At 35.4% G+C, this 18,963-nt stretch overlaps 1 protein-coding gene across 1 annotated transcript in view; it reads left to right on the plus strand.

The window, feature by feature from the left end:
• The first annotated feature begins 6,493 nt into the window (after positions 1-6,493).
• Positions 6,494-18,963, plus strand: part of LOC120776150 — a 33,930-nt gene continuing 21,460 nt past the window's right edge. The window contains exon 1 of the mRNA XM_040106692.1: positions 6,494-6,699. The gene's annotated coding sequence lies outside the window, so the exon portion shown is untranslated. The remainder of the gene's footprint in view (positions 6,700-18,963) is intronic.

The following is an 18,963-nucleotide window of genomic DNA, read 5'->3' on the forward strand; positions in this document are numbered from 1 at the left end:
ATACGAAAAGACTTTTTCGACCATTGTATCGAAAGAACAAGCTGACTTGTTTGTACTATATGGTAATGTAAGATTGTTTTTGAGTTAAAAAAACGAAAAATGAATAATTATTCAAATACCATGCATAGAAATATGAAAAATTGAAATTGCGTACTGTAACGCCCACGGGCAGCTGTCATACAGCCAAAATAATATTTAAATACACAAGGTGCGTTCCAAAGTAAATAGGACTTAAAAAAAAAAAAACAAAACAAAGGGATTTGTTCGGCAAAGTCAATTTATTTAATTAAAAATAGTCTCCTTATGCTTCAATACAGCTTTTTGCACGGTCCAAAAGCATGTCGAACGAGTGTTTTAGCTCATTGGCCGGTATGGCCGCCAGTATGCCGGTGCAGGCCTTTTGAATGGCCAATACGTCTGCATAGCGCTTTCCTTTTATGGGCAAATGCATTTTCCCGAAAAGGAAGCGGTCGCACGGTGCCATATTAGATGAATACGGGGAGTGGTTAATAGGTTAGGTAAGATGGCTGATCAGAGATCGCACATGGACTAGAGGTAGTCCTTTGTGAAGCCATTGAAAATCGAACTCCCGTGGTCGGACTTAGAGATCGGCAAACCGTTTAGTATCCAATACAATGTCTGAAGGTATGTGCCCCCAAGTGCCTAAGTCTTGATCTCCCAAAAGCAGGGCAGTCAAGAAGGAAGTGCTGGCTAGTTTCTACTGCATCTTCTTCCAAGCAGCTTCTGCATGCGGCGTCCGGTAAGATTCCCAGTCTTACAGCGTGTATGCCAATAGGGCAGTGGCCCGTCAAGAGCATCATCATTAATGAGAGGCTAGCCTTGCTGAGGGCAGTGGTTAATGGTTAAAATGTGATTTTTGGCCAAATAATCGGTCACAAGCGTCGAAACGAATGTTGGATTCTAAGCAATTTTTGGTCGTCAGTCAATTTGTGCGGAACAAACCGTGCACACACCTTTCGTAAGCCCAAATGTTCGGTCGAAATGCGATAAATCTCTGTTTTTTAGATGTTCAATTCCATTTCCATAAATTTCAATGATGATTTCGGCTGATTTTTGATGAATTTACGCACAGTTTCGAAGGAATTTCCGATGATCACGGATTTTGACTGGCCCACATGTTGATCGTCATTTATATGCTCACGACCACTTTGAAAACGTTGAAACCACTAGTGCACTCTGCTGCGGGATAGGCAATCATCGCCATAAACTTGTTTCATCAATTGAAATGTTTCGGTAAAAGTTTTACCAATTTTAAAACCAAACTGAATGTTGGCTCTTTGTTCGAAGCTCATTTTTGCACCGATAACACAAACTTACTGACACTTAAAACGCAATAATTTCACTTCCAATCGCTGAAATGTTATGAAATTCTCATTGGACAATCGATAAAGATAACAGATTCTAGATGGCGCCAATAGGAGGCGCTAGATTCAAAAAGTCCTGCTTACTTTGGAACGCTCCTTGTATAATATATATCTGCTGTCTTCGATTCGCCACTTCTCTGCTGGATGTCTTCGGGCGCTGCTATATTGGCAAAAACAAAAAAAAAGACATGGAAAAGCAACAACAACTTATCGGACTGAAGTCGATACAAGAGATTATCTAGTTAAAGAGTTATAACGAAAGGTATATATGGGGTTATTAAAATGTTTTATTGCGCGGAAAATAGTATTTCTCCACAGAAGAAAGCAGCGTAACACAATTGTGCTTGCGTCAGACGACATGTTAGCTCAAGGTTGTATTGCAAATCCTTTGTTTGAACAACTGGTACTATTTATTCTATAAAATATATATATTTATATTTATTTTCTAACTTTAATTAATGAAATCCATTATTTTTGCAATAAAAGATAAATGTAATATTTAGCAAATGATCCGATTTAAGTGAAAATTGCCACTTTAGTAATTTAATAACGCCTCTCTCATAGAAACCTTCATTCGTAAAACCAAAACAACGGTATCTATGTTCACAAGCTTCTTTTGAGTCGAATTTTTCATCTGCAAAAACATTCGCTATAAGCAGGAACAGGAAGTAATCACTTGGTGACAGGTACGCACTATAAGTTGGATGCATCTTAACCCAGATCGAGGTTCTTCTGTGGAATCACTATCGATATGTGTGGCTTGACGTTGTCATAACAGAACACAATTCGTCTCCTATTGACCATAGCCGGCTGCTTTTAGACGTTTGCTTCTATCTCATTTCAGACGCTTCAATTGTTGGCCTAAAAGGTTCTAGTTAAGAGTTCGGCCGTAGAAAAGCAGTTCCTAGTGGATGTTTCTCTGCCAATCTCACCAAACGCATAACAAAATCTGCCACACCGGCCATATATGTATGTAGTATAAATCTCTATCAAACTTATACCATTCGAGATAGAGATTACTAAAGACATCTATTACAAAAAAAATAATTTCTTTTTACTAGACTCGTTTTCGTTTCTTCAAAACGAGCTGAAATAAATAAAATTTGTCTAGAAAAATGCAGATTAAGGTTAGTATATTATATATGTTTACATGCAGCCTTAATACACATACATATATAGACTGTGTACGTAAACATACTTATATAGTTGGTATATCCTATATTATATCTTGAAAAACACAAACCCGGTGAATGAAACAAAGACAATTGCTTATTGACGCATTCAAAATTTAATTTTAGATTCTCTTGAAAGTCTACAAAGACGTAAATACGTTTATGTACCTAACAGAAAAAAATGGGGGCAGTCTTATGGCTGTGGTGTACTAGATAAAGCATTATTATCTGTCACGTATTCCAAAAGTAATAAGATCTAGCGAATATACAAATTGAAGATACTACCAAAATATTTTATTTTAATTTTGAAAAGATATTAAGTGTAAAAATTAGATATAAAAATCATGTGAATACAATATACATATATAGTATGACTGTCTAGTTTCACTAATATATCTAACTCAAAATCCAAAACACTACATTACAGTTTAAAGCTAAATTAATGAATAGAGAACGATGTAGACATTACAGGCTTTGTCCGAAAAGTAATTGGACTGAGTCGATTTACAATCATTTATTGAACCAATCGATACAATTCTTTAAAAACTTTCAAAACAGGCTCCTTCTGCGTCGATGCAGCACCGCCAGCGCGATTTCTAAGGCACGGAAGACATTCTTCGGAATAGCCTTGAGAGCCGAGGTGCATGCTGCTTGGGTCCCCTTTCAACTGCCTTTTCAGGTAAGGAAACAAAAAAGGTCGGGACCACATCTGGGCTGTAGGGCGGCTGCGGTAGCGTGGGGATGCCGGCCTTGGTTAGGTAGCTGTTCACAAGAAAGACGGTGTGAGCTGGGGCGTTGTCGTGGTACAACTTCCAATTACCTACGATATCTTGTCGGACCCGATTGACCCTCTTTGAGTCTCTTGACGACTTATACGTAAAACTTGGCGTTGACGGTTTGTCAAGGAGGAACAAATTTATAGTGAACGATAATGTCAAAAAAAGCAATGAGCATCATTTTCACTTTGGATTTGCTCATTCACCAGCGACCTGAATTTTGGGCTTGCACCACTCACACAAGCACGTCGCGCGAAAATGTTTGTCTTGGACTCTCCAGGTGCTCGGAGACAATTGACTAGCCACTTGTTCTTTAGCTAGGAACGTCCTATATCGGATCCAGTCAGTGTGCGCACGCTCCGAATACAGTCGCGGCGGAAGAAAATCAGTCCTATAACTTTCCGGACAAACGCTGTATATGGAGATAAAGTAAAAGTATGCATCGATTAGATCCATTCGTGGTATATAAGTACATACATATTCATTAGCGATTATTCTCATGTATTTTTGACCTGACATAGAAATCGGTGTATGGGAGCCTGAAAAAAAGGAACTTCATCTATATTAATATAATAAAGAAGGGTTGGGTTGTTTATTTGTTTGAATTGAACATGCTACGAAACTACTTTACGGATTTGAAAAAGCGATCGTGTGCAGAGAGTAATACAAAAAAGTGTAAAATATCTTATTGTATATATGAGGTCCTCTTCCCCCAAGTGGAATGGCAACTGGAGTGAGCTGCTAGTATTAGATATAAAAGAAGTCGAGAGAGGTCTGAATCGATTGTTTTTTATTAAAAAAAATTGCTTTGCTTTATTAAGATTTTTTTGTAGGTATATTTTTCAGCTAGAGGGAAGGTGTAATACTGTTTGATATCACCAAAAGAGTTACCTTAACTCAGGGATACTGTAAGTGTTAAGGCTTGAAACGATAGCTTTGTCATTGCTTGATGTTAGGTAGACCATAAAATTTTGGTAACAGTGATTTTTGACAATGGCATGTAATAAAATAGGTGAGCTCTGCCGCACCCACCATCCAATATGTGAGCTAGTTCATATGTAGATCAACTATACAAGTATTACCATAAAATTTTACGTTCTGGCTAGATTCTTCAAAGATTTACTGCTTTTTAGCTGCTTTCTTTATAAGGTGACTGAGGTTATTTTCCCAGCTTGTAAAGTTTTCAAAATTTCGGTGAAAGTTCTATCCACAAACTTATATACAAATGTAGGTGTATAACTGTCGCTTACTAAATGCATTCCCTAGATTTCGATTTTAATGAGTGTTTTCGAAAATGCTGGGCGACAAATTGCAATGATTATATATTTTTAAGCCGCTAACGAACTGTCAATAGACAATTCTTCCTGGTACTCATCAAAACTTACACAGTTAGGTATACATTTTTAGGGGCGATCGCTCTTAGAATTTTTTTATGTTCCCAGAAACTATGTCTTACGGTTTGAACTTGTATACCCTAAAAAGTGTATAAGTTTGTCACGACGTTTCTAATATCCGGAAGGACAAGTTGGAGACCCTATAATATATACATACGTATATATGTACATATACATTGTGACAAAAATGTAACTGTGTAGAGTTCCCTCCCCAAAAGTTATAAGTTATACATTATTTTCATCATAAGTGGCACTCCGCGAAGAATGAGATGCTCAAGAAGCTGCTCATTTTATGGAATTGCTCAAATAGGCCCAATATAGAACATAGCTGCCATACAAATTGAACGACCTAAATCAAGTTCTTTTAAGGAATATTTTGTATATGTGAAAAGTATTATAACCCTTTCGATGCAACCGCTTTTTATACTCTCGCAACAAAGTTGCTAAAGAGAGTATTATAGTTTTGTTCACATAACGGTTGTTTGTAAGTCCTAAAACTAAAAGAGTCAGATATAGGGTTATATATACCAAAGTGATCAGGATGACGAGTAGAGTTGAAATCCGGATGTCTGTCTGTCCGTCCGTCTGTCCGTCCGTCCGTGCAAGCTGTAACTTGAGTAAAAATTGAGATATCGTAATGAAACTTGGTATACGTATTTATTGGCTCCATAAGAAGGTTATAAAACTTTACACAAATACGGTATTTGAAAAATATGTAAATGCGAGAGTATAAAATGTTCGGTGACACCCGAACTTAGCCCTTCCTTACTTGTTCTTGTTTAGTTTTAACTGGAAGACAATTCCTGCGTGGGCATGACAAAAATGAAGCCAAAGAACGTTGAAACATGAGCATTAATTTGAAAGTAGTTCAAATTAAACTAGTCCGCTACTGCTACTCTTTGCGGCTGGGTGAATATTTTTATGCTAGTATGTGTATTCGTGCAACAAAAAAAACTAAATTTAGTAATTTTGTTTTTAAAAAACGTTGTTGTAAGCAAACAAACACACAATGGCAATCTATTTTGTACTCGTATAAACAATTGGGCGAAACGCGCCCACAGTTTGCTGCGAATAGTGAACAACGCAATTTCAAACGAATATTTAAAAGAAAATAATAAATATAAATTGATTAAATAAGATAATTAAAAATATTTATATAAACTGCAAGTTCTACATTTGTGCAAATAATTTTTATAAAATGTGAAAAAGTGCATTTCTATGTACATATGTAAATTATTTCCTTATGATTGTTGTCAAGTGGCGGCGTTGAGTTTATACTGCAAAACTCTTCAAAATTAAAACAAAAATATACAATAACAAATAAAAGAGAAAAAAATGATAATATGTGTGCTTTCGTTTGCCTTTAAAACTTAAACAAAAGTTATGTGATTGGCATAAAACGCGAAACGGCCAATAGTCTGTGGTTTTGTGCGGCAGTGCGTGCAATTTTCTTAGAATTTCGAGTGAACGAAAAGCATTTAACTGAAATTGAATTGCAATAAAATTAAACGTGAGAAATTTTCATAAAAAATTGTTGACGAAGAGCGTAAATTGACTCACTTCGTATAGTATTTTATGCAAGTCACCCGCTTACATGTGTTTATGTACATATGTAAGAGTCTATTTATAAATGAAAGGTCAGTTTTCGTAAAATAAAATAAAAAAAATTGTGAAAATTTAATTAAATTAACAAAACGCCACTAAATTTTCACATGTAAGCGATTATCACACCAATTGAGTTCAATTATCTGAAGCAAAGATTTGCTGCCTTTGACATTTTGACATTATCGTCCAATATAGTTGATTTGCTTGATTTATGCGCGTTAACCACAATATTTGTGCGGGCAAACTATAAATGAAAGCGGAAATTCTTTCGTCATTATAAAAGTGCTAAATCAAAAAGTGTGCACAGACCGCCCGAAAATATTATTTTCTCACATCTGTACTCAATACTATAAGCAGGAACATTAGGGTGAGCAGAGAAAAAAGTTCCAGCAAGGAATATTTTTGTTAATATGAAAATTTCTAATTATATTTACATTTTCTTTATTTATTAAAGCTTTGAAGTATACGAATTTTTCAATTGTAAAATTTCCACTTGAGGGATATTTTTCAAAAAAATTTTAAATATTACAAAAACAGATGATTGGAACTATATAGTATAAAGAAAAAAAAATATTTCTGCAATTGCAAAAATCCCGTGAGGGAAATTTTTTAAAATTCAAAAGAAAAGTAACATTTGTAATTATGTTTAAATTTTTTCATTTTGTAAAGCTTTTAATTATACGAATTTTTTATTTGTAAAATTTCCCATTGAGGGATATTTTTAACAAATTTTTGAAATATTAAAAAAAAACCATTTACGATGGACCTATATACAGAGAAAAAATTTCTATACAACTGTAAAAATTCCGCTTAGGGAAATTTTTATAATTTAAAAGTAAAGTAACATTGCTAAGCATACAAAGTTAAACAATTTTGGTTATATAAAATATGAAAAAAGATTTTTACGTGTAATTTTTGAAAACTGCTAAGTATATGAATTTTTTAATGGTACAAACTTCGCCTGAGGGATATTTTTTAAGATTTTATTTTATTTCAAATGTTATGACAAAAGATTTTTACCTACATACAGAAAAAATATCCCTACAATTGTAAAAATTGCCACTGAGGGAAATTTTTTTCAATTCAAAAGTTCTGAAAAATGTTTAAGCATAAACAGTTAAAAGGTTTGGGTATTTTTTAATGAAAATACTTTTATGTTTTACATGCTATTTGTATGGGAAACTATGAAAATTAAGCTAAACATTTTTCATTACTGGGAAATGTGTTTCTTGTAGAAAGTTCACTATAACCTATAAATTCGCTCGGTTATTACACATACATATGTATGTATGCATATTTTTGTATGACTGTATATATTCTTACACTGTCACTTTCATCTAAACGCATACATATACATACTTATATTACAAAATTATATTATTCTAAGAAATTTCGATATTATTGCCAAAACTATCACGAACATGTTTTCGTTCGTATAATTAAGAATATACTATGGCATGTGCTTATACTACAAATATGACTCTTAGAATATAAATAATCATGTTTTCAAACTAACAAGTGGTCTGTTTTACAGATAAAATGGCAAATATGCATGTTAGCCCAACCTATTCGAATTGTTATCGGCCAGCTAGATTTTTAGAAAGATACTCTTGATTACGTAATTCTTATAGAAATTTTAAAAATGTCCGCAAAAGCTATTCTATTTTTGTTATTATATTGTTAAAAATTGCCTTATCTTCTTGGAACTATTCGCGAAAAATTTGATTGGTATAGGGTAAATAATAATTTCAATAAGGAGAGGGAAAATTAGGAATACTATAATATTTGTTCACTACAGTATTTAAATAATTAAAGAAAGCTGGCATTTTTAAAAATACTGTGCTGACAACATTTCTCAAAACTCTGTCTTAACAATCTTAAGCGCTGGCTGTCATCAAGGTAGTAGCAGTTTCCTTCATCTGTATATGGAACAATAGTGGTCTTGAGCTACTCTTTTATCTGACTTGCTTGCACACCTGATCACAGCGAAATTGCACGAATTCGCAAAGCCGATTGGCTGGCTAGAGATAGTTTCATTGGAATGGAAACGAGTCGGATCTCCGTCCGATCCATGTGCTGTTGCGACATATTTTTCCTCAGAGTGAAACAAAAGCGGTATTCTAAACTATTTGTTCATAGAAATGTTCATTTCGCTGCAATCATAACTCTGTAGATCTTCTGACTGATTCAATAGGCATTCATGCGGTAATGCTAAAAATATTGCGGTGGTGGAATCATCTGGGCACTTTCACCTCTACTGTTCAGACTTGAAGCGTTTCAGTAAACATACTTACCTTCGATGAATTTTGTGAATTGGCTGGGATTGATATTAGCTACCTTAATAAATTTGGGGGTAGGCTCAAAACTCTTCGACGATCTGTGTGAATCTCGTAATCCATATCTAGTAATTTTTGGTATTACAAAGTTTTGATTGTTCAGAGCTATCTAAGTCGGATCCTTCGTAACCTTTGATCCTTTGTGTAGGAGTTTTTTAGTCATCACAAAGTACTAGCTTTTAGAGCCCTCCCAGAGGCATCCTCCAGAGCCAAGAGTTTTGCTGCCTTTACTTGATTCTATAGACATTTTTAATCTTATTCATCGAAGTAATGCATGGTTTCAAAGCTTGAAACTTTAATATAAAGTAACGATCACCAATTTGTAAAGTAGTGGAGTGGGTGACCCACCTACTTTTAAACATCTGGTTCCTTTAATTCCGTGTTTAAAAGTCGAAATGATTAATATCTAGGAGTAGAATGCTTCGTCGTGAAATTATCGAGAAATACTTTTATACCAAATGCATGTTTTGTGGACCGAAGTAATCAACAACTAAAATTGGTAACGAAATAGAGTAAGCATTTGCACGATTGTTCGCAAAAATGGTATGCACAATAATAATAATAATAAGCGCAATCAGTACAAATATGCACATACATATAAGCTATGTCCAAACAGACGCACTCTAGGTTAATAAACCCTATCAAATCAAAGTAGTTTGTATTGGCTAATGACCGAAGCAGTTTTTTAGCTGTCAAGGGTGCTACAAAGATTATGTACAGACATACGTAGGTACAAACAAGTATGTACACTAATTCATGCCTACATTGTCCTCAGAAAGCGTAAAATTAGAAACTGCTAGTTTATTTAATATTGGCGTAAGCGTGTGTCTGTGTTTACCTACGTAATTACCGATGCTGTCCGATTTCATCGACCTTATTGCAAACATACAAACAGACTTCTTGTTAATTTTTGTTTCTAAGAATATTGCAGTTACAATACTTCGAATTTAACTGGTCTGCGACATTGATTGCCTTTTTTCTTGAAAATTGAAATTTTGGGGAATTCCAATGCGGTTTGCTCCGAATTATATGTATATAAACAGTTTATAAAATCAGTAATTAATTGAAAATAATACGTATTGATATGTTTGTATATATTTTTAATGCAGATACATATGTATGCACTTCAGTGCACAACAAAAATCAGAAACCGGTTCGACTGACGCTTTTGCGTTTAGCAACTGATAGAAACAGTCAATACTCGTACGAATGATTACAGACATACAGGTACATATGTACATATATACCTATTCACATATGTATGTATGTATATGTTTACGATTAGGATTGGCTATTTGTTTATATTGCTATTGTTGCTGTTGTTGTTGCACACGATGCCGGTGATACAAAACTCAACAGTAGCTTAATTATTATAATTTATAACGCAGTAAGAAACTTACACGTTTTTAAAACAATTAATATACATAATTTGTACTAGGGTGATCGATTATTAACTTAGAAATAATGTTTTTGAAAATTGTTTAATATTTAAACTTGAGTTAAATGCTATGATATCGTTTTAAATATAATATTATGACTGCAGTTAAACATTTCTGAATTTAAAAGGGAACCTAGACGGTCTTAACCGAACCTCTGAAGTTTTAGAGTAGGAATTTCATTATCGGAATAAAGAAATATCAAGGCAACACCTAGTTATCAATAACATAACAGGTCAATTGAAAAGTCCCCGGCTTGCCATAGTAAAACAGATTTTTTTGGCAAAATTTATATTTTTAATCAAAAGAGTGATACACTGACCAACTTTTCGATACCACTTTTGTAGTACGACTTTTCCTTTGCTTTTAAATAGGTCACATTTTCGGCGACCCCCTCTTCATTTGATGAAAATTTCTTCCTAGCGAGCAGACTTTAAGTCTTCATTTGATGAAAATTTCTTCCTAGCGAACAAACTTTAAAGATCAGAAAATAGGGATGCGAACCCAAAATCATAGATTTTTGCTATCGTTTTCACTAACGTGTGACACGATGCATTGTTTTGGTGAAAAGCACTTTCTTTTTCTTTAAATGAGACCGTTTTTCAGCGATTTCGTCTTCAAATGGTTCAACAAGGCTTTGTAAAAGTCGCTGTTGATTGTGTTTCCTTTTTTAAATCATCCCGTGCGTATCACAAAATACAGACGGCATGACTTTGTCAGCCGACTAATGCATTTTTCCATGGTTTGTAGCGGGTTCATCGCATGCATTTCACTCGGATGATTGCCGATTGGACTTCGGAGTGATGTGTTGGTGCCACGATTCATCCGTGTCACATATCGATGCATAAACTCGGGTTCATTACGTTTGAACATCTCAAAACACTGTTCCGAATCATAAACTCGTCATTGTGTTTGGTCAAAAGTGAGCTCGACCCACTTTGCACAGAGCTTTCCCAAATATTCGTAAACGATATCATGCACACATTCAGTTGATCTTTTTAGAGCTCCTTATCTAACAACTTCACTCTGCGGTCATCCAAAATATTTGATAGATTTATTTTATGTTTTCGTCGGTAACAACCCTGTTTGGGCGTCCTCAGCGTTCACCAACTTCGGTGCTCATTTCATTATGTCTAAACTTAGCATACCAATCCTTCATGGTTGTTTTTCCTGGTACAGTCAAACTCGTCACCAAGCCAAGTTTTTGCTTCAACTGTATTTTTTCCTTTCAAAAAGCAAAATTTTATCAAACGTTAAATATCTTTTTTATCCAATTTTTCACAACCACAAAAGTTGTTTCACTCAGAATGAAATAATTCACGACAAGCCGACAGCTTTTAAATATACCAACTAGTGATCCGACAGCTTTTAAATATATTTATATATTAAGGTTAGGGCTGACTAAATAGCATATGTATGATTTAAATTCTAATATGGTTTAATGTAGGGCCGGGTATTTTTCAATTGACCTGCTACATATTAACAATTAATATCAAAATACTTAATTCTGTCTAGAGAGTCTTCCAATGAGCTTTTTAGCTACTTCAAGATCCTTCTGTCATTGACAGAAAAATTTGTTTTTTATAATTTTTTATTTATTATTTATTTAAGTTTACATTAGTAATACTAATAGTAGATTATAAATATATGGATTTAAATTAGATTTGTGAAAGATCTTTATCTGAAGTCTCACAAGTCTTACGTTTTCATACGTGGTTTCAAGACTTTCCTTTCTCATGCTAAAGCTCATCATTATTGAATTGAATTATAACTTTTAATAGAAATACTACAGATGTCCGGAGCAGAGTCTATCACATAGAGGTGGTTCATTCAAAAAAAGTCAAGAGCAGAAGCTTAATCCTTATTTTGATAAGCATCTGTGTACTTCCACAGTTTATGGAGGTATATTAAGTTTATCACGAATTTTGCAACAATCAAACGACGAAGATTCTATAAAGTATATATGTGACCTGGTCTACTACGGAAAGGAGGCTTAGGTGTCAAAAAAAAAGGAGAACAATTAATGAGATACCGAGAAACTGACGATTATTTTTAACAGCTTTTCCCAGAAAACTAGTTTTCGCACGTTAGCTCCCTTTTCGTAGACCAGGTCACATATATTAAAGATCCATCTGTCCATCCGTCTGTCTATATAAATGCGAGGGACTACCCTCAGTTTTTGAGAATTTCATATGAAAATTTTCGTACGTCCTTTTCTCTACAAATCGATCAAAATAAAGTTCTCATATGAAGTTGAAGTTTATGTCTTTCCTTTTTTTCATCTCACAAATAAGGCGATTGTTTTTCTAGGTAGAGAGTATGAGTTAGAATAAATAGTATTTTTCTTACGGGGCTGTAGTAGAGTTTACAACAGCACGAAAGTCAGTTGTTTTCTTTTAATGGGGGCTTTTTTCACATAGCGGGTGCCAAACCCAGCGCACAACCCTGTGTAGGGATAATTCGCCTTTTCACTTTAGCTTGCCTTCAAACGGATATTCTTTGGCTACCCAGAGGATACTTGATTTAAGACTGGAATTCGTGAGCTGCTCAGAGAACTTTCCTCACTTGCGTGAACTTCTACACATGACTCCATCCTCCAAGAAATACTACTGAGAATATAATATTTCTAACGTTGCCCGATTAAATTAAATTCAATCCAGTCATAAATCCTTTAAGAGTTCACAAAATCTCATTTTGACAGAAACTCGCAGAAACTCACAGACAATAAATATTTTTTGACTATGATTTTGTTTTTATATTATAAATATTCGATCAGATTCCTTAGTTCCCTGCCAAAGCCTCTAGCACATATATGTACTTATTTCTTGCATACTTTATATCCTTCTATTTCACATGCTCAAAATTAGGCCGCTCACCCTACTAATAACCCAAACACGCGAATTACTTTGTAGTACAGCATGATACATAAATACTACACTTAATATTGCAGCAGAAACTCGCGCATGGGAAAGGTATTATTTAGTTATGCAAAAGAAAAACCTTAGAAGTGCTTTCGTGCAATTGCGTTTTAGTTACGCTTCAGTAAAGCCTCGATTGCAAGATTCGCGTTTTGAAATCACTTAAAATACGCGCCCGTCTAAATGTTTTGAAAACAGATCAATTGCACTGAAGGGCGCCATTGTGTTGCGCGATTGGTAGAGCTGTATATATTTTCAAGTTCAAAGGCCAGCTAAATGCTAGGAAAGCAATCTAATATAATTACAAAAAACATGCGCATGTATTTGTAACGGTACAATATCAGTAAAAGCTACACTCGAGTGACGTGCTAAAGGGAGGCTCAATGCAATTACCGCAAAAACGTGATCCACGCACATCCGTCTACTTTAATTGACGCTATTATATGTGAGATCACATGCTGTCGCGCGGACTATTGTCCACACTTATTACTAATTGAAGATGAAAGATGAGCTCGGTACCGTAATGTGTATTATTGGATTATGTGCTTTTGTGAAGACCCTGCTATGGGAAAAATGAAATATGAAGCTTTGATTGTGACTTGTTAAACTTGTTACTGCACTGAACAGGGTATACTTTGTGACAAAAAGGCACCCAGAAATTGTAATTCTGTCAACTAGTTTCTTTACGGTTCTGGACGACCTTCGACCCCTTCAACTGATGAAAATATTAAGAAAGTGAAGGTTGTGGCTTGAAAATCGTCAGGAAAGTAGTAAAGAGATGGAAGGAGAGATCTCTCACGAGTCCGTTCGAATGACTTTGGTGGTTATTTTGGGCATGAAATGTGATATCTCGTCCCGATAAAGCCGGATTTTTGTTTTTAAAAGAGTACCGTAAACAGGTGTCTTTGGACATGTGTGATCGTGCAAATTCCGATCCACCATTTATGGAGAGCATTATAACTACCGATGGGACATGGGTTTATAAGTTTGACACGCAAACAAGTTTACAATCATCGGTATGGAGGGGGAAAACGACCAGAAACCAAAAAAATCTCTCCAAAGCCATCAAGAAGATGCTCATTGGTTTTTTCGATATTTGTGGTTTGGTGCATCATGAATTTGGTCTGGTGGGGCAGACGGTCAATGAGGATTTCTATTTGGCCATGTTGAGGCGTTTGCGAAGAAGAGCAGGTCATGGATTTACACGATGATAATGCACCATCGCATCGAGCCACGATTGTAAGCGCATTTAAAGCCGAAAACACAATTAATACCATCGATCAACCGCTGTATTCACCACATATGGCTCCGTGAGATTTTTTTTGTTTCCCAAACTGAAATTGCCGCTCCGGACCATCAGTCATCCTGAGACCCATCATTCATTATTGGATAATATACGACTGAATAGACCACGTCCAGCACGCACGTGAAGAAAATGTAGCAGCCATAGCTGAGAATATACACTAAGACCATGGAAAGTCGATTCGAACGACTTGGCGCATTTAACGTCGAGATCTTAAATTGAAGGCCTACAAAATACTGCTCTTAGAAAGTTCCAAGAAGATCCGACGTTTTAGAGTCAAATTTTATTCAGCAACGAGGCCAATTTTTGGCTTAAGGGGTTTGTAGACACACAAAATTGCCGCATTTGGGGAAGATATTCAAAAGCTGCCATTTCATCCAAAAAAAATAACGGTTTGGTGGAACAATCGGTCCATATTTCTTCAAAAATAATGCCAGTGAGAACTTAGCCGTCAATGGCGACCGTTATCGCACCATGATAACCGACTTTTTGATGCCTGAAATTGAAGCTCGTGATCTCGGCGACATTTGGTTTCAAAAAGACGCCACCACTTCCCACACTTCAATCAATGGATTTATTGTGAGAACATTTCTGTGAGCAGATAATTTCACGTTTTGGGCTGGTCAATAGGTCACCAAGATCGTGAGATATTACACCATTGGAGCTTGGATTCAAGCCTCGGAGCAGAACATCATACGTGTTAGTCACTAGTTACCAGTCAAAATGCTCGAACGAGTCATCGAAAGTTGGACTCAACGTATGAAAGAGATAATATCCAAAAAATATATATCAAAGAATGTTCTTTCGAATGATAATAAGCATTCCTCATTCAATTTGAAAATTCCTTGTTCTTTTTTTTTAGTAGGACATCGAAATGGATCGCCCTTGATTTACCACAATGCAAACACTCAACAACTGATCATAAACTCGAGTTTGTGACGCAGTCGAGGCGTCCAAATTTTTACTACAGTGAAATATTATTCAGAGCAGCTTGAAATTGAAAGCAAAATTTTTTGTTTAAACGAATATGGAACCTCCTTCCGTTGCAAAGTCAGCTTGAATGTGCTCTTACAACAGACATAATTGAGCATACAACTCAATATTATCAGTGAAGTTGTTGTGTTGCCGGCGTCAGCATAAATATTATTGTTTGCTGGGCTTAATTCAATAACAACTTGGGTTTATTCCTTCATATCAGTGGTAATCAGGGTGTATACTGTTCTTGTGACTAAATTGCCTTGATCTCATATTTTCCGCCACTTATCTGAATGGCAATGAGTCACAAGTCTTCTCTTAATCTTGCGACAGACAGCAAGAAACAAGCGGCACACGATTGCTACACAATATTGTATGCTTTTCAAAAAGGTCTTGTGATTACTACAATTGTATGGAAGCACTAGTGTGAATGCGCAATTGTTTTTAATAATCACAACAAATTATTAATTAATTTACCAAATCGAAGCAAGTGCTCTCTAAAATCTGCCATACTTTCGTTTGTGATAAGATTTATTCTACGTGCGTATTGAAATGTGGAGTGTTTTAGAGATAAATAAAGGGCTATTTTCGGAAGCTCATTCACGGTAGTCTGGCGTGATTTCTTCGTATTGCTAGTTATTTTTTGGGATTTTCACATTAGTGTAGGTAGTAAAGCTTGTTGCCAGGCGTCATCTGACATTTCTATAATAGCTGTATTACGTAAGACTCCACATGATTAATTTTCAGCGCCCAGAATTCTACAACCATTCCAAAATCGACTCTGTGGCTGTTAAGATCGGCTAACTTTAATGTGTTGGTTTTAATCTGAAATGGGTGGGGTTTCACTAGTATTCTTAAAACGTTTTAATTTATGATTTCCTATGTTAAAACTGTAAGCCTTTGGGTTATTACTTTGTTGTAGGTCGTCATAAAATTAGAGTTATGGTCGGTAAGAATTTTGATATAAGAACTGTAGTAGGTGTGCTAACAAGTCACTGTCCAATAGGCAAACAAGTCCGTAGACTAGGAACGCCTTATAACCACTATTTTAGAAGCGGTCAGGAGGTAGAAGAACAAAAGACTATTAAACATTTTCTATGCGATTATAAAACTCTATATAGGAAAGCAATCGCAACTATTGGTCGTGGGTTTCTTGACAACGTCTCGGAGACTGCTCAGATAAAACTTTTCACGCTGATGAACTGAATTCATTATAATTTGTATTTTTTCAATTTAAATTCAGTAGTTAGTTTTTTATACCATAAAATATTATTTATACTAGGTCCAATTTTAACTTTCTTCTAAGCTGACGTTTTATAAAACCACTATTTTCGAGTTTGATCAAAAGTGAAGTGAAAAATAGTTGAAATTTTACTTTTTTTATAATTACATTACATTTGCCAAACCTTTTAGAAAGGAGAATCATCAGTTCGAACTGGTATAAATGGTATAGACTGGTATAATTTTATAGAGGAACAGTAGCTATCAGTTATACCACTTTAATGTCATACCCTCTCTCTCTGTCTTGAACTCAGCTCTACCTACTGTATTATTGCTCTCAAATTTGAACTTTTCCAGAAGAGAACAAAGCTCAAACATGACGAGTAGAGGAGCGGCGAATCGAAGACGCTTTATGTTCACTTTATTAACCGCTAAGTAGCCAGAAGTTATAATCGGATAGCAAAAATATAAAATTTTTTTGAGCTCCGGGAATTTGTGGAAAAAATTAAAATATTTATTTGGCATTTGAAAAAAAAATATTTACATTTGTTTATAGAAAATATCTATTTCTGAAAACAGCAACAGATAATGACGCAATAAATTCCTTCAGTGCATAATACTTATTTAATTGGAAGTGACTAACGATATCTTTGTATATAAACGAAAGTATTTGAAAAAATCCCCTTTTCGTATTTAAATGGGATCAAGAGCTTATCTTGTTTGTAATCTCTATAACTAACTCAAATTGTTACTGAGTTAACTTGCTAGTGTTTTGATTAATAATTGAACTACGTTCAGCTAGTTTTTCCTCGATAATATTCTTTATAAAAAGTCGTCACGCTGAAAGTCTTTTCAGTTAAATTGAGCCTGTCTACATATGATACAATAATTCAATTTTCCATAACGCTTCCAGTTCCAACTAACGATTGCCTTAGTGTTTTTTCTTAAAATTTGAAAAATTATTATAAAGGGTGATCCTTTTCCAGGTTCCCTACATCTTTAAAGAAAAAACATATAAACTTTAAATTTAATGGGGAATGTTTACTATCATTCGAAGAAACATCTTTAAAATGTTGGCCGCGGCTACATCTCAGATAGTCCTCCGTTGAGTCCAATTTTCGATGACTCGTTCGAGTATTTCTACCGGTAACTGGCGATGACACGTTTGATGTTTTGCTCCAAGGCCTGAATCGAAGCGGGATTGTCCGCATAGACCTTAGACTTTACATATTCTCACGTAAAAGGTCTAAGACTGTGATATACACAATCTTGGTGGCCAATCAACACAAAACGTGAAATTATCTGCTCATCGAAGTGTTCTCTCAATAAATCCATTGATTGATGCAATGTGTGGAAAGTGGCGTCATCTTGTTGAAACCAAATGTCGCCGAGATCACGATCTTCAATTCAAGTCATCAAATAATCGGTTATCATGACGCGATAACGGTCGCCAATGACGGTTACGTTCTCACCGGCAACATTTTTGAAAAAATATGGACCGATGATTCCACCGATCCACAAACAACACCAAATGGCAGTTCTTCTGAGAACTTTTCAATACCTCCTAGGGCGAAGGTATGTCTCTTAGGAAGGTCGAGCGGCTTCAGTTCTTGCACATGCCTTATTGTGTACGCTTTCAATTCAAGAAATCGACGTAAAATGCGCCAAGTCGTTCCACCGAATCGACTCTCCAATGTCTTCGAATACATTCTCAACTACGCTGCTATATTATCTTCACTTTGTACGGGACGTCGTCTAGTCGATCGAATATTATCCAATAATGAATGCTGGGTCTCAGGATGGGTGATGGAGTAGCAAATAGTACTCTCAGTAGGCTGATTAAAGAGAAGGATTTGTAAACGTTGATCCGGCGTAAGTTGTTTCAAGATGACATGCCAAACAATACAACCGACTCACGGGTAATCTGTCAAAAAAATGCTGATGAAGGAACACCTCTACTTGGATCACTTTTTATATTAGGTCAAGGGAATCAACTGTCTCCTCAAAATTAGAGGTTTAAGTATTTTCTGAAAGGTCAGAAATCCGTTTGACTTCAGATTTGAAGTTTTAAGGATTGAAACTTACAGGTTTGATTTCACATACCCTGCAACGACAGACAAAAGGGAAGTCTAAATTGTACGTCTTATATAACTGATACCGGTGACCCCTAATTAAGGTGATCAACTTGAATGTCTTCAATTACGCAAGTTTCAACCTCAAATCATTTAAAAGAAGACAATTGATGGCTTGATTGATGCGGCTGTTGATTGAGCAGGTTATCTCAATTTCAATCATTAAAGAAATTGAATGAATTGTCGCAAAAAATGCTAAATTAAGTACAAACGATGCGCATGCGCTGCAAGCGAAAGCGCAGGGTGAGACGCACAACAAGTGAGAGGTACATACTTGTGACGCGCGCCTTATCGCCTTAGACGTGTCGTT

The sequence above is a fragment of the Bactrocera tryoni genome, chromosome 4 (genome assembly GCF_016617805.1).
Source record: "Bactrocera tryoni isolate S06 chromosome 4, CSIRO_BtryS06_freeze2, whole genome shotgun sequence".
Classification (NCBI taxonomy): domain Eukaryota; kingdom Metazoa; phylum Arthropoda; class Insecta; order Diptera; family Tephritidae; genus Bactrocera; species Bactrocera tryoni.